The sequence below is a fragment of the Phyllobates terribilis genome, unplaced genomic scaffold, assembly GCF_046119375.1.
Source record: "Phyllobates terribilis strain yellow unplaced genomic scaffold, ASM4611937v1 Scaffold_11__3_contigs__length_659146591, whole genome shotgun sequence".
Taxonomy (NCBI): domain Eukaryota; kingdom Metazoa; phylum Chordata; class Amphibia; order Anura; family Dendrobatidae; genus Phyllobates; species Phyllobates terribilis.
The window spans coordinates 596,763,375-596,782,101 of NW_027362771.1; the positions used below are offsets into that span (position 1 = coordinate 596,763,375).

At 30.6% G+C, this 18,727-nt stretch overlaps 1 protein-coding gene across 2 annotated transcripts in view; it reads right to left on the minus strand.

The window, feature by feature from the left end:
- The window catches only part of LOC141167083 (uncharacterized), a 50,905-nt gene that overhangs the window by 15,119 nt on the left and 17,059 nt on the right, over positions 1-18,727 (minus strand). The window lies entirely within an intron of this gene.

Here is an 18,727-nt window from a genome sequence, read left to right on the forward strand (position 1 = left end):
AGTAGATATATTATTCTACATAGCAGCAGTATTATAGTAGTTATATTCTTGTACATAGGAGCAGTATTATAGTAGTTATATTCTTGTACACAGGAGTAGTATTATAGTAGTTATATTCTTGTACATAGGGGCAGTATTACAGTAGTTATATTCTTGTATATAGCTGCAGTATTATAGTAGTTATATTCTTGTACATAGGGGCAGTATTACAGTAGTTATATTCTTGTATATAGCTGCAGTATTATAGTAGTTATATTCTTGTACATAGGGGCAGTATTATAGTAGTTATATTATTCTACATAGGGCGCAGTATTATAGTAGTTATATTCTTGTACATAGGAGCAGTATTATAGTAGATATATTATTGTACATAGGAGCAGTATTATAGTAGTTATATTATTCTACATAGGGCGCAGTATTATAGTAGTTATATTCTTATACATAGGAGCAATATTATAGTAGTTATATTCTTGTACATAGGAGGCAGTATTATAGTAGTTATATTCTTGTACATAGGAGCAATATTATAGTAGTTATATTCTTATACATAGGAGCAGTATTATAGTAGTTATATTCTTGTACATAGGAGCAGTATTATAGTAGTTATATTCTTGTACACAGGAGTAGTACTATAGTAGTTATATTCTTGTATATAGCTGCAGTATTATAGTAGTTATATTCTTGTACATAGGGGCAGTATTATAGTAGTTATATTCTTGTACACAGGAATAGTATTATAGTAGTTATATTCTTGTACATAGGGGCAGTATTACAGTAGTTATATTCTTGCATATAGCTGCAGTATTATAGTAGTTATATTCTTGTACATAGGGGCAGTATTATAGTAGTTATATTATTCTACATAGGGCGCAGTATTATAGTAGTTATATTCTTGTACATAGGAGCAGTATTATAGTAGTTATATTCTTGTACATAGGAGCAGTATTATAGTAGTTATATTATTGTACATAGGAGCAGTATTAGAGTAGTTATATTCTTGTACATAGGAGCAGTATTATAGTAGATATATTATTCTACATAGCAGCAGTATTATAGTAGTTATATTCTTGTACATAGGGGGTAGTATTATAGTAGTTATATTCTTGTACATAGGGAGCAGTATTATAGTAGTTATATTCTTGTACATAGGAGCAGTATTATAGTAGTTATATTCCTGTACATAGGAGCAGTATTATAGTAGTAATATTCTTGTACATAGGGGGCAGTATTATAGTAGTTATATTCTTGTACATAGGAGCAATATTATAGTAGTTATATTCTTATACATAGGAGCAGTATAATAATAGTTATATTCTTGTACCTAGGGGGTAGTATTATAGTAGTTATATTCTTGTACATACGAGGCAGTATTATAGTAGTTATATTCTTGTACACAGGAGTAGTATTATAGTAGTTATATTCTTGTATATAGCTGCAGTATTATAGTAGTTATATTCTTGTACATAGGGGCAGTATTATAGTAGTTATATTATTCTACATAGGGCGCAGTATTATAGTAGTTATATTCTTGTACATAGGAGAAGTATTATGGTAGTTATATTCTTGTACATAGGAGCAGTATTATGGTAGTTATATTCTTGTACATAGGAGCAGTATTATAGTAGTTATATTATTCTACATAGGGCGCAGTATTATAGTAGTTATATTCTTGTACATAGGAGCAGTATTATGGTAGTTATATTCTTGTACATAGGGGGCAGTATTATAGTAGTTATATTCTTGTACATAGGGGGCAGTATTATAGTAGTTATATTCTTGTACATAGGGGGCAGTATAATAGTAGTTATATTCTTGTACATAGGGGCAGTATTATAGTAGTTATATTCTTGTACATAGGAGCAGTATTATAATAGTTATATTCTTGTACATAGGAGAAGTATTATAGTAGTTATATTCTTGTACATAGGAGGAAGTATTATAGTAGTTATATTCTTGTACATAGAGGGCAGTATTATAGTAGTTATATTCTTGTACATAGGAGCAGTATTATAGTAGTTATATTCTTGTACATAGGAGCAGTATTATAGTAGTTATATTCTTGTACATAGGAGCAGTATTATAGTAGTTATATTCTTGTACATAGGAGGAAGTATTATAGTAGTTATATTCTTGTACATAGGAGGAAGTATTATAGTAGTTATATTCTTGTACATAGGGGGCAGTATTATAGTAGTTATATTCTTGTACATAGGAGCAGTATTATAGTAGTTATATTCTTGTACATAGGAGCAGTATTATAGTAGTTATATTCTTGTACATATGACCAGTATTATAGTAGTTATATTTTTGTACATAGGGAGCAGTATTATAGTAGTTATATTCTTGTACATAGGAGCAGTATTATAGTAGTTATATTCTTGTACATAGAGGCAGTATTATAGTAGTTATATTCTTGTACATAGGTGCAGTATTATAGTAGTTATAATCTTGTGCATAGGAGCAGTATTATAGTAGTTATATTCTTGTACATAGGGGGCAGTATTATAGTAGTTATATTCTTGTACATAGGGGCCATTATTATAGTAGTTATATTCTTGTACATAGGGGCAGTATTATAGTAGTTATATTCTTGTACATATGAGCAGTATTATAGTAGTTATATTCTTGTACATAGGGAGCAGTATTATAGTAGTTATATTCTTGTACATAGGAGCAGTATTATAGTAGTTATATTCTTGTACATAGGGGGCAGTATTATAGTAGTTATATTCTTGTACATAGGAGCAGTATTATAGTAGTTATATTCTTGTACATAGGAGCAGTATTATAGTAGTTATATTCTTGTACATAGGGGGCAGTATTATAGTAGTTATATTCTTGTACATAGGGGCAGTATTATAGTAGTTATATTCTTGTACATAGGGGCAGTATTATAGTAGTTACATTCTTGTACATAGGGGACAGTATTATAGTAGTTATATTCTTGTACATAGGGGGCAGTATTATAGTAGTTATATTCTTGTACATAGGGGACAGTATTATAGAAGTTATATTCCTGTACATAGGGAGCAGTATTATAGTAGTTATATTCTTGTACATAGGGGCAGTATTATAGTAGTTATATTCTTGTACATAGGGGGCAGTATTATAGTAGTTATATTCTTGTACATAGGGGGCAGTATTATAGTAGTTATATTCCTGTACATAGGGAGCAGTATTATAGTAGTTATATTCTTGTACATAGGGAGCAGTATTATAGTAGTTATATTCTTGTACATAGGGGCAGTATTATAGTAGTTATATTCTTGTACATAGGGGGCAGTATTATAGTAGTTATATTCTTGTACATAGGGGGCAGTATTATAGTAGTTATATTCTTGTACATAGGGGCAGTATTATAGTAGTTATATTCTTGCACATAGGGGGCAGTATTATAGTAGTTATATTCTTGTACATATGAGCAGTATTATAGTAGTTATATTCTTGTACATAGGAGCAGTATTATAGTAGTTATATTCTTGAACATAGGAGCAGTATTATAGTAGTTATATTCTTGTACATAGGAGCAGTATTATAGTAGTTATATTCTTGTACATAGGAGCAGTATTATAGTAGTTATATTCTTGTACATACGAGCAGTATTATAGTAGTTATATTCTTGTAGATACGAGCAGTATTATAGTAGTTATAGTCTTGTACATAGGGAGCAGTATTATAGTAGTTATATTCTTGTACATGGGGGCAGTAGTATAGTAGTTATATTCTTGTACATAGGGGCAGTATTATAGTAGTTATATTCTTGTACATAGGAGCAGTATTAGAGTAGTTATATTCTTGTACATAGGAGCAGTATTATAGTAGTTATATTCTTGTACATAGGGAGCAGTATTATAGTAGTTATATTCTTGTACATAGGAGCAGTATTATAGTAGTTATATTCTTGTATATAGGAGCAGTATTATAGTAGTTATATTCTTGTACATAGGGGCAGTATTATAGTAGTTATATTCTTGTACATAGGAGCAGTATTATAGTAGTTATATTCTTGTACACAGGAGTAGTATTATAGTAGTTATATTCTTGTATATAGGAGCAGTATTATAGTAGTTATATTCTTGTACATAGGGGGCAGTATTATAGTAGTTATATTCTTGTACATAGGAGCAGAATTATAGCAGTTATATTCTTGTACATAGGGGGCAGTATTATAGTAGTTATATTCTTGTACATAGGAGCAGTATTATAGTAGTTATATTCTTGTACATAGGAGCAGTATTATAGTAGTTATATTCTTGCACATAGGGGGCAGTATTATAGTAGTTATATTCTTGTACATAGGGGGCAGTATTATAGTAGTTATATTCTTGTACATAGGGGGCAGTATTATAGTAGTTATATTCTTGTAGATTGGGAGCAGTATTATAGTAGCTATATTCTTGTACATAGGGGGCAGTATTACAGTAGTTATATTCTTGTACATAGGGGGCAGTATTACAGTAGTTATATTCTTGTACATAGGGAGCAGTATTATAGTAGTTATATTCTTGTACATAGGAGCAGTATTATAGTAGTTATATTCTTGTACATAGGGGGCAGTATTATAGTAGTTATATTCTTGCACATAGGAGCAGTATTATAGTAGTTATATTCTTGTACATAGGAGCAGTATTATAGTAGTTATATTCTTGTATATAGTGGACAGTATTATAGTAGTTATATTCTTGTACATAGGGAGCAGTATTATAGTAGTTATATTCTTGTACATAGGAGAAGTATTATAGTAGCTATATTCTTGTATATAGTGGCACTATTATAGTAGTTATAGTCTTGTACATGGGGGCAGTATTATAGTAGTTATATTCTTGTACATAGGGGCAGTATTATAGTTATATTCTTGTACATAGGGCGCAGTATAATAGTAGTTATATTCTTGTACATAGTAGCAGTATTATAGTACTTATATTCTTGTATATAGGGGCAGTATTATAGTACTTATATTCTTGCACATAGGAGCAGTATTATAGTAGTTATATTCTTGTACATAGGAGCAGTATTATAGTAGTTATATTCTTGTACATAGGAGCAGTATTATAGTAGTTATATTGTATATAGTGGACAGTATTATAGTAGTTATATTCTTGTATATAGGGGCAGTATTATAGTAGTTATATTCTTGCACATAGGAGCAGTATTATAGTAGTTATATTCTTGTATATAGTGGACAGTATTATAGTAGTTATATTCTTGTACATAGGGGGCAGTATTATAATTGTTATATTCTTGCACATAGGAGCAGTATTATAGTAGTTATATTCTTGTACATAGGAGCAGTATTATAGTAGTTATATTCTTGTACATAGGAGCAGTATTATAGTAGTTATATTCTTGTCCATAGGAGCAGTATTATTGTAGTTATGTTCTTGTATATAGGGGTAGTATTATAGTAGTTATATTCTTGCACATAGGAGCAGTATTATAGTAGTTATATTCTTGTATATAGGGGCAGTAGTATAGTAGTTATATTCTTGTATATAGGGGCAGTATTATAGTAGTTATATTCTTGTACATAGGAGCAGTATTATAGTAGTTATATTATTGTATATAGGGGCAGTATTATAGTAGTTATATTCTTGTATATAGGGGCAGTATTATAGTAGTTATATTCTTGCACATAGGAGCAGTATTATAGTAGTTATATTCTTGTATATAGTGGACAGTATTATAGTAGTTATATTCTTGTACATAGGGAGCAGTATTATAGTAATTATATTCTTGTACATAGGAGAAGTATTATAGTAGTTATACTCTTGTACATAGGAGCAGTATTATAGTAGTTATATTCTTGTACATAGGGACAGTATTATAGTAGTTATATTCTTGTACATAGGGGCAGTATTATAGTAGTTATATTCTTGTACATAGGGACAGTATTATAGTAGTTATATTCTTGTACATAGGGGCAGTATTATAGTAGTTATATTCTTTTACATAGGGGGCAGTATTATAGTAGTTATATTCTTGTACATAGGGGGCAGTATTATAGTAGTTATATTCTTGTACATAGGGGGCAGTATTATAGTAGTTATATTCTTGTACATAGGGAGCAGTATTATAGTAGTTATATTCTTGTACATAGGGGGCAGTATTATAGTAGTTATATTCTTGTACATTGGGGAATTATTATAGTAGTTATATTCTTGTACATAGGAGCAGTATTATAGTAGTTATATTCTTGTACATAGGGGCATTATTATAGTAGTTATATTCTTGTACATAGGAGCAGCATTATAGTAGTTATATTCTTGTACATAGGGGGCAGTATTATAGTAGTTATATTCTTGTACATAGGGAGCAGTATTATAGTAGTTATATTCTTGTACACAGGAGCAGCATTATAGCAGTTATATTCTTGTACATAGGGAGCAGTATTATAGTAGTTATATTCTTGTACATAGGAGCAGTATTATAGTAGTTATATTCTTGTACATAGGAGCAGTATTATGGTAGTCATATTCTTGTACATGGAGGCAGTATTATAGTAGTTATATTCTTGTATATAGGAGGCAGCATTATAGTAGTTATATTCTTGTACATAGGAGCAGTATTATAGTAGTTATATTCTTGTACATAGGGGCAGTATTATGCTAGTTATATTCTTGTACATAGGAGCAGTATTATAGTAGTTATATTCTTGTACATAGAAGCAGTATTATAGTAGTTATATTCTTGTACATAGGAGCAGTATTATAGTAGTTATATTCTTGTACATACGAGCAGTATTATAGTAGTTATATTCTTGTACATAGGGGGAAGTATTATGGTAGTTATATTCTTGTACATAGGAGCAGTATTATAGCAGTTATATTCTTGTACATAGAAGCAATATTATAGCAGTTATATTCTTGTACATAGGGGGCAGTATTATATTAGTTATATTCTTGTACATAGGGGGCAGTATTATAGCAGTTATATTCTTTTACATAGGGGGCAGTATTATAGTAGTTATATTCTTGTACATAGGAGCAGCATTATAGTAGTTATATTCTTGTACATAGGAGCAGTATTATACTAGTTATATTCTTGTACATAGGAGCAGTACTATAGCAGTTATAATCTTGTACATAGGAGCAGTATTATAGCAGTTATATTCTTGTACATAGAGGGCAGTATTATAGTAGTTATATTCTTGTACATAGGGGCAGTACTATAGCAGTTATAATCTTGTACATAGGAGCAGTATTATAGCAGTTATATTCTTGTACATAGAGGGCAGTATTATAGTAGTTATATTCTTGTACATAGAGGGCAGTATTATAGTAGTTATATTCATGTACATAGGAGCAGTATTATAGTAGTTATATTCTTGTACATAGGGACAGTATTATAGTAGTTATATTCTTGTACATAGGGGGCAGTATTATAGTAGTTATATTCTTGCACATAGGGGGCAGTTTTATAGTAGTTATATTCTTGTACATAGGGGGCAGTATTATAGTAGTTATATTCTTGTACATAGGAGCAGTATTATAGTAGTTATATTCTTGTACATAGGGACAGTATTATAGTAGTTATATTCTTGTACATAGGGACAGTATTATAGTAGTTATATTCTTGTACATAGGGGGCAGTATTATAGTAGTTATATTCTTGCACATAGGGGGCAGTATTATAGTAGTTATATTCTTGTACATAGGGGGCAGTATTATAGTAGTTATATTCTTGTACATAGGAGCAGTATTATAGTAGTTATATTCTTGTACATAGGGGGCAGTATTAGAGTAGTTATATTCTTGTACATAGGGGCAGTATTATAGTAGTTTTCTTCTTGTACATAGGGGGCAATATTATAGTAGTTATAGTCTTGTACATAGGAGCAGTATTATAGTAGTTATATTCTTGTACATAGGGGGCAGTATTATAGTAGTTATATTTTTGTACATAGGGGGCAGTATTATAGTAGTTATATTCTTGTACATAGGAGCAGTATTATAGTTGTTATATTCTTGTACATAGGAGCAGTATTATAGTAGTTATATTCTTGTACATAGGAGCAGTATTATAGTAGTTATATTCTTGTACATAGGGGGCAGTATTATAGTAGTTATATTCTTGTACATAGGAGCAGTATTATAGTAGTTATATTCTTGTATAAAGGAGCAGTATTATAGTAGTTATATTCTTGTACATAGGAGCAGTATTATAGCAGTTATATTCTTGTACATAGGGGGCAGTATTATAGTAGTTATATTCTTGTACATAGGGGGCAGTATTATAGTAGTTATAGTCTTGTACATAGGAGCAGAATTATAGTAGTTATATTCTTGTACATAGGGAGCAGTATTATAGTAGTTATATTCTTGTACATAGGGACAGTATTATAGTAGTTATATTCTTGTACATAGGGGCAGTATTATAGTAGTTATATTTTTGTACATAGGAGCAGTATTATAGTAGTTATATTCTTGTACATAAGAGCAGTATTATAGTAGTTATATTCTTGTACATAGGAGCAGTATTATAGTAGTTATATTCTTGTACATAGGGGGCAGTATTATAGTAGTTATATTCTTGTACATAGGAGCAGTATTATAGTAGCTATATTCTTGTACATAGGTGGCAGTATTATAGTAGTTATATTCTTGTACATAGGAGCAGTATTATAGTAGTTATAATCTTGTACATAGGGGCAGTATTATAGTAGTTATATTCTTGTACATAGGGGGCAGTATTACAGTAGTTATATTCTTGTACATAGGGGCAGTATTATAGTAGTTATATTCTTGTACATAGGAGCAGTATTATAGTAGTTATATTCTTGTACATAGGGGGCAGTATTATAGTAGTTCTATTCTTGTACATAGGAGCAGTATTATAGTAGTTATATTCTTGTATATAGGAGCAGTATTATAGTAGTTATATTCTTGTACATAGGAGCAGTATTATAGCAGTTATATTCTTGTAAATAGGGTGCAGTATTATAGCAGTTATATTCTTGTACATAGGGGGCAGTATTATAGTAGTTATATTCTTGTACACAGGAGCAGTATTATAGTAGTTATATTCTTGTACATAGGGGGCAGTGTTATAGTAGTTATATTCTTGTACATGGGGGCAGTAGTATAGTAGTTATATTCTTGTACATAGGAGCAGTATTATAGTAGTTATATTCTTGTACATAGGAGCAGTATTATAGTAGTTATATTCTTGTACATAGGGGCAGTATTATGGTAGTTATATTCTTGTACATAGGAGCAGTATTATAGTAGTTATATTCTTTTACATAGGGGGCAGTATTATAGTAGTTATATTCTTATATATAGGGGCAGTATTATAGCAGTTATATTCTTGTACATAGGGAGCAGTATTATAGTAGTTATATTCTTGTACATAGGGGGCAGTATTATAGTAGTTATAGTCTTGTACATAGGAGCAGTATTATTGTAGTTATATTCTTGTATATAAGAGCAGTATTATAGTAGTTATATTCTTGCACATAGGGACAGTATTATAGTAGTTATATTCTTGTACATAGGAGCAGTATTATAGTAGTTATATTCCTGTACATAGGGGACAGTATTATAGTAGTTATATTCTTGTACATAGGGACAGTATTATAGTAGTTATATTCTTGTACATAGGGGGCAGTATTATAGTAGTTATATTCTTGTACATAGGAGCAGTATTATAGTAGTTATATACTTGTACATAGGGACAGTATTATAGTAGTTATATTCTTGTACATAGGGACAGTATTATAGTAGTTATATTCTTGTACATAGGGGGCAGTATTATAGTAGTTATATTCTTGTACATAGGAGCAGTATTATAGTAGTTATATACTTGTACATAGGGACAGTATTATAGTAGTTATATTCTTGTACATAGGGACAGTATTATAGTAGTTATATTCTTGTACATAGGGGGCAGTATTATAGTAGTTATATTCTTGCACATAGGGGGCAGTATTATAGTAGTTATATTCTTGTACATAGGGGGCAGTATTATAGTAGTTATATTCTTGTACATAGGAGCAGTATTATAGTAGTTATATTCTTGTACATAGGGACAGTATTATAGTAGTTATATACTTGTACATAGGGACAGTATTATAGTAGTTATATTCTTGTACATAGGGGCAGTATTATAGTAGTTATATTCTTGTACATAGGGACAGTATTATAGTAGTTATATTCTTGTACATAGGGGCAGTATTATAGTAGTTATATTCTTTTACATAGGGGGCAGTATTATAGTAGTTATATTCTTGTACATAGGGGGCAGTATTATAGTAGTTATATTCTTGTACATAGGGGGCAGTATTATAGTAGTTATATTCTTGTACATAGGGAGCAGTATTATAGTAGTTATATTCTTGTACATAGGGGGCAGTATTATAGTAGTTATATTCTTGTACATTGGGGAATTATTATAGTAGTTATATTCTTGTACATAGGAGCAGTATTATAGTAGTTATATTCTTGTACATAGGGGCATTATTATAGTAGTTATATTCTTGTACATAGGAGCAGCATTATAGTAGTTATATTCTTGTACATAGGAGCAGTATTATAGTAGTTATATTCTTGTACATAGGGAGCAGTATTATAGTAGTTATATTCTTGTACACAGGAGCAGCATTATAGCAGTTATATTCTTGTACATAGGGAGCAGTATTATAGTAGTTATATTCTTGTACATAGGAGCAGTATTATAGTAGTTATATTTTGTACATAGGAGCAGTATTATGGTAGTCATATTCTTGTACATGGAGGCAGTATTATAGTAGTTATATTCTTGTATATAGGAGGCAGCATTATAGTAGTCATATTCTTGTACATAGGAGCAGTATTATAGTAGTTATATTCTTGTACATAGGGGCAGTATTATGCTAGTTATATTCTTGTACATAGGAGCAGTATTATAGTAGTTATATTCTTGTACATAGGAGCAGTATTATAGTAGTTATATTCTTGTACATAGGAGCAGTATTATAGTAGTTATATTCTTGTACATACGAGCAGTATTATAGTAGTTATATTCTTGTACATAGGGGGAAGTATTATGGTAGTTATATTCTTGTACATAGGAGCAGTATTATAGCAGTTATATTCTTGTACATAGAAGCAATATTATAGCAGTTATATTCTTGTACATAGGGGGCAGTATTATATTAGTTATATTCTTGTACATAGGGGGCAGTATTATAGCAGTTATATTCTTTTACATAGGGGGCAGTATTATAGTAGTTATATTCTTGTACATAGGAGCAGCATTATAGTAGTTATATTCTTGTACATAGGAGCAGTATTATACTAGTTATATTCTTGTACATAGGAGCAGTACTATAGCAGTTATAATCTTGTACATAGGAGCAGTATTATAGCAGTTATATTCTTGTACATAGAGGGCAGTATTATAGTAGTTATATTCTTGTACATAGGGGCAGTACTATAGCAGTTATAATCTTGTACATAGGAGCAGTATTATAGCAGTTATATTCTTGTACATAGAGGGCAGTATTATAGTAGTTATATTCTTGTACATAGAGGGCAGTATTATAGTAGTTATATTCATGTACATAGGAGCAGTATTATAGTAGTTATATTCTTGTACATAGGGACAGTATTATAGTAGTTATATTCTTGTACATAGGGGGCAGTATTATAGTAGTTATATTCTTGCACATAGGGGGCAGTTTTATAGTAGTTATATTCTTGTACATAGGGGGCAGTATTATAGTAGTTATATTCTTGTACATAGGAGCAGTATTATAGTAGTTATATTCTTGTACATAGGGACAGTATTATAGTAGTTATATTCTTGTACATAGGGACAGTATTATAGTAGTTATATTCTTGTACATAGGGGGCAGTATTATAGTAGTTATATTCTTGCACATAGGGGGCAGTATTATAGTAGTTATATTCTTGTACATAGGGGGCAGTATTATAGTAGTTATATTCTTGTACATAGGAGCAGTATTATAGTAGTTATATTCTTGTACATAGGGGGCAGTATTAGAGTAGTTATATTCTTGTACATAGGGGCAGTATTATAGTAGTTTTATTCTTGTACATAGGGGGCAATATTATAGTAGTTATAGTCTTGTACATAGGAGCAGTATTATAGTAGTTATATTCTTGTACATAGGGGGCAGTATTATAGTAGTTATATTTTTGTACATAGGGGGCAGTATTATAGTAGTTATATTCTTGTACATAGGAGCAGTATTATAGTAGTTATATTCTTGTACATAGGAGCAGTATTATAGTAGTTATATTCTTGTACATAGGAGCAGTATTATAGTAGTTATATTCTTGTACATAGGGGGCAGTATTATAGTAATTATATTCTTGTACATAGGAGCAGTATTATAGTAGTTATATTCTTGTATAAAGGAGCAGTATTATAGTAGTTATATTCTTGTACATAGGAGCAGTATTATAGCAGTTATATTCTTGTACATAGGGGGCAGTATTATAGTAGTTATATTCTTGTACATAGGGGGCAGTATTATAGTAGTTATAGTCTTGTACATAGGAGCAGAATTATAGTAGTTATATTCTTGTACATAGGGAGCAGTATTATAGTAGTTATATTCTTGTACATAGGGACAGTATTATAGTAGTTATATTCTTGTACATAGGGGCAGTATTATAGTAGTTATATTTTTGTACATAGGAGCAGTATTATAGTAGTTATATTCTTGTACATAAGAGCAGTATTATAGTAGTTATATTCTTGTACATAGGAGCAGTATTATAGTAGTTATATTCTTGTACATAGGGGGCAGTATTATAGTAGTTATATTCTTGTACATAGGAGCAGTATTATAGTAGCTATATTCTTGTACATAGGGGGCAGTATTATAGTAGTTATATTCTTGTACATAGCAGTATTATAGTAGTTATAATCTTGTACATAGGGGGCAGTATTATAGTAGTTATATTCTTGTACATAGGGGGCAGTATTACAGTAGTTATATTCTTGTACATAGGGGCAGTATTATAGTAGTTATATTCTTGTACATAGGAGCAGTATTATAGTAGTTATATTCTTGTACATAGGGGGCAGTATTATAGTAGTTCTATTCTTGTACATAGGAGCAGTATTATAGTAGTTATATTCTTGTATATAGGAGCAGTATTATAGTAGTTATATTCTTGTACATAGGAGCAGTATTATAGCAGTTATATTCTTGTAAATAGGGTGCAGTATTATAGTAGTTATATTCTTGTACATAGGGGGCAGTATTATAGTAGTTATATTCTTGTACACAGGAGCAGTATTATAGTAGTTATATTCTTGTACATAGGGGGCAGTGTTATAGTAGTTATATTCTTGTACATGGGGGCAGTAGTATAGTAGTTATATTCTTGTACATAGGAGCAGTATTATAGTAGTTATATTCTTGTACATAGGAGCAGTATTATAGTAGTTATATTCTTGTACATAGGGGCAGTATTATGGTAGTTATATTCTTGTACATAGGAGCAGTATTATAGTAGTTATATTCTTTTACATAGGGGGCAGTATTATAGTAGTTATATTCTTATATATAGGGGCAGTATTATAGCAGTTATATTCTTGTACATAGGGAGCAATATTATAGTAGTTATATTCTTGTACATAGGGGGCAGTATTATAGTAGTTATAGTCTTGTACATAGGAGCAGTATTATTGTAGTTATATTCTTGTATATAAGAGCAGTATTATAGTAGTTATATTCTTGCACATAGGGACAGTATTATAGTAGTTATATTCTTGTACATAGGAGCAGTATTATAGTAGTTATATTCCTGTACATAGGGGACAGTATTATAGTAGTTATATTCTTGTACATAGGGACAGTATTATAGTAGTTATATTCTTGTACATAGGGGGCAGTATTATAGTAGTTATATTCTTGTACATAGGAGCAGTATTATAGTAGTTATATACTTGTACATAGGGACAGTATTATAGTAGTTATATTCTTGTACATAGGGACAGTATTATAGTAGTTATATTCTTGTACATAGGGGGCAGTATTATAGTAGTTATATTCTTGTACATAGGAGCAGTATTATAGTAGTTATATACTTGTACATAGGGACAGTATTATAGTAGTTATATTCTTGTACATAGGGACAGTATTATAGTAGTTATATTCTTGTACATAGGGGGCAGTATTATAGTAGTTATATTCTTGCACATAGGGGGCAGTATTATAGTAGTTATATTCTTGTACATAGGGGGCAGTATTATAGTAGTTATATTCTTGTACATAGGAGCAGTATTATAGTAGTTATATTCTTGTACATAGGGACAGTATTATAGTAGTTATATTCTTGTACATAGGGACAGTATTATAGTAGTTATATTCTTGTACATAGGGGGCAGTATTATAGTAGTTATATTCTTGCACATAGGGGGCAGTATTATAGTAGTTATATTCTTGTACATAGGGGGCAGTATTATAGTAGTTATATTCTTGTACATAGGAGCAGTATTATAGTAGTTATATTCTTGTACATAGGGGGCAGTATTAGAGTAGTTATATTCTTGTACATAGGGGCAGTATTATAGTAGTTTTATTCTTGTACATAGGGGGCAGTATTATAGAAGTTATAGTCTTGTACATAGGAGCAGTATTATAGTAGTTATATTCTTGTACATAGGGGGCAGTATTATATTAGTTATATTTTTGTACATAGGGGGCAGTATTATAGTAGTTATATTCTTGTACATAGGAGCAGTATTATAGTAGTTATATTCTTGTACATAGGAGCAGTATTATAGTAGTTATATTCTTGTAAATAGGGGGCAGTATTATAGTAGTTATATTCTTGTACATAGGAGCAGTATTATAGTAGTTATATTCTTGTATAAAGGAGCAGTATTATAGTAGTTATATTCTTGTACATAGGGGGCAGTATTATAGTAGTTATATTCTTGTACATAGGGGGCAGTATTATAGTAGTTATAGTCTTGTACATAGGAGCAGAATTATAGTAGTTATATTCTTGTACATAAGAGCAGTATTATAGTAGTTATATTCTTGTACATAGGAGCAGTATTATAGTAGTTATATTCTTGTACATAGGGGGCAGTATTATAGTAGTTATATTCTTGTACATAGGAGCAGTATTATAGTAGCTATATTCTTGTACATAGGGGGCAGTATTATAGTAGTTATATTCTTGTACATAGGAGCAGTATTATAATAGTTATAATCTTGTACATAGGGGGCAGTATTATAGTAGTTATATTCTTGTACATAGGGGGCAGTATTACAGTAGTTATATTCTTGTACATAGGGGCAGTATTATAGTAGTTATATTCTTGTACATAGGAGCAGTATTATAGTAGTTATATTCTTGTACATAGGGGGCAGTATTATAGTTGTTCTATTCTTGTACATAGGAGCAGTATTATAGTAGTTATATTCTTGTATATAGGAGGAGTATTATAGTAGTTATATTCTTGTACATAGGAGCAGTATTATAGCAGTTATATTCTTGTAAATAGGGGGCAGTATTATAGTAGTTATATTCTTGTACATAGGGGGCAGTATTATAGTAGTTATATTCTTGTACACAGGAGCAGTATTATAGTAGTTATATTCTTGTACATAGGGGGCAGTGTTATAGTAGTTATATTCTTGTACATAGGGGCAGTATTATGGTAGTTATATTCTTGTACATAGGAGCAGTATTATAGTAGTTATATTCTTGTACATAGGGGGCAGTATTATAGTAGTTATATTCCTATATATAGGGGCAGTATTATAGCAGTTATATTCTTGTACATAGGGAGCAGTATTATAGTAGTTATATTCTTGTACATAGGGGGCAGTATTATAGTAGTTATAGTCTTGTACATAGGAGCAGTATTATTGTAGTTATATTCTTGTATATAAGAGCAGTATTATAGTAGTTATATTCTTGCACATAGGGACAGTATTATAGTAGTTATATTCTTGTACATAGGAGCAGTATTATAGTAGTTATATTCCTGTACATAGGGGACAGTATTATAGTAGTTATATTCTTGTACATAGGGACAGTATTATAGTAGTTATATTCTTGTACATAGGGGGCAGTATTATAGTAGTTATATTCTTGTACATAGGAGCAGTATTATAGTAGTTATATACTTGTACATAGGGACAGTATTATAGTAGTTATATTCTTGTACATAGGGACAGTATTATAGTAGTTATATTCTTGTACATAGGGGGCAGTATTATAGTAGTTATATTCTTGCACATAGGGGGCAGTATTATAGTAGTTATATTCTTGTACATAGGGGGCAGTATTATAGTAGTTATATTCTTGTACATAGGAGCAGTATTATAGTAGTTATATACTTGTACATAGGGACAGTATTATAGTAGTTATATTCTTGTACATAGGGACAGTATTATAGTAGTTATATTCTTGTACATAGGGGCAGTATTATAGTAGTTATATTCTTGCACATAGGGGGCAGTATTATAGTAGTATTATTCTTGGACATAGGGGGCAGTATTATAGTAGTTATAGTCTTGTACATAGGAGCAGTATTATAGTAGTTATATTCTTGTACATAGGGGCCAGTATTATAGTAGTTATATTCTTGTACATAGGGACAGTATTATAGTAGTTATATTCTTGTACATAGGGGCAGTATTATAGTAGTTATATTCCTGTACATAGGGGGCAGTATTATAGTAGTTATATTCTTGTACACAGGAGCAGTATTATAGTAGTTATATTCTTGTACATAGGGGGCAGTGTTATAGTAGTTATATTCTTTTACATGGGGGCAGTAGTATAGTAGTTATATTCTTGTACATAGGAGCAGTATTATAGTAGTTATATTCTTGTGCATAGGAGCAATATTATAGTAGTTATATTCTTGTACATAGGAGCAGTATTATAGTAGTTATATTCTTGTACATAGGGGCAGTATTATGGTAGTTATATTCTTGTACATAGGAGCAGTATTATAGTAGTTATATTCTTGTACATAGGGGGCAGTATTATAGTAGTTATATTCTTATATATAGGGGCAGTATTATAGCAGTTATATTCTTGTACATAGGGAGCAGTATTATAGTAGTTATATTCTTGTACATAGGGGGCAGTATTATAGTAGTTATAGTCTTGTACATAGGAGCAGTATTATTGTAGTTATATTCTTGTATATAAGAGCAGTATTATAGTAGTTATATTCTTGCACATAGGGACAGTATTATAGTAGTTATATTCTTGTACATAGGAGCAGTATTATAGTAGTTATATTCCTGTACATAGGGGACAGTATTATAGTAGTTATATTCTTGTACATAGGGACAGTATTATAGTAGTTATATTCTTGTACATAGGGGGCAGTATTATAGTAGTTATATTCTTGTACATAGGAGCAGTATTATAGTAGTTATATACTTGTACATAGGGACAGTATTATAGTAGTTATATTCTTGTACATAGGGACAGTATTATAGTAGTTATATTCTTGTACATAGGGGGCAGTATTATAGTAGTTATATTCTTGCACATAGGGGGCAGTATTATAGTAGTTATATTCTTGTACATAGGGGGCAGTATTATAGTAGTTATATTCTTGTACATAGGAGCAGTATTATAGTAGTTATATACTTGTACATAGGGACAGTATTATAGTAGTTATATTCTTGTACATAGGGACAGTATTATAGTAGTTATATTCTTGTACATAGGGGGCAGTATTATAGTAGTTATATTCTTGTACATAGGGGGCAGTATTATAGTAGTATTATTCTTGTACATAGGGGGCAGTATTATAGTAGTTATAGTCTTGTACATAGGAGCAGTATTATAGTAGTTATATTCTTGTACATAGGGGGCAGTATTATAGTAGTTATATTCTTGTACATAGGGGGCAGTATTACAGTAGTTATATTCTTGTACATAGGGGCAGTATTATAGTAGTTATATTCTTGTACATAGGAGCAGTATTATAGTAGTTATATTCTTGTACATAAGAGCAGTATTATAGTAGTTATATTCTTGTACATAGGAGCAGTATTATAGTAGTTATATTCTTGTACATAGGGGCCAGTATTATAGTAGTTATATTCTTGTACATAGGGACAGTATTATAGTAGTTATATTCTTGTACATAGGGGCAGTATTATAGTAGTTATATTCCTGTACATAGGGGGCAGTATTATAGTAGTTATATTCTTGTACACAGGAGCAGTATTATAGTAGTTATATTCTTGTACATAGGGGGCAGTGTTATAGTAGTTATATTCTTGTACATGGGGGCAGTAGTATACTAGTTATATTCTTGTACATAGGAGCAGTATTATAGTAGTTATATTCTTGTGCATAGGAGCAGTATTATAGTAGTTATATTCTTGTACATAGGAGCAGTATTATAGTAGTTATATTCTTGTACATAGGGGCAGTATTATGGTAGTTATATTCTTGTACATAGGAGCAGTATTATAGTAGTTATATTCTTGTACATAGGGGGCAGTATTATAGTAGTTATATTCTTATATATAGGGGCAGTATTATAGCAGTTATATTCTTGTACATAGGGAGCAGTATTATAGTAGTTATATTCTTGTACCTAGGGGGCAGTATTATAGTAGTTATAGTCTTGTACATAGGAGCAGTAATATTGTAGTTATATTCTCGTATATAAGAGCAGTATTATAGTAGTTATATTCTTGCACATAGGGACAGTATTATAGTAGTTATATTCTTGTACATAGGAGCAGTATTATAGTAGTTATATTCCTGTACATAGG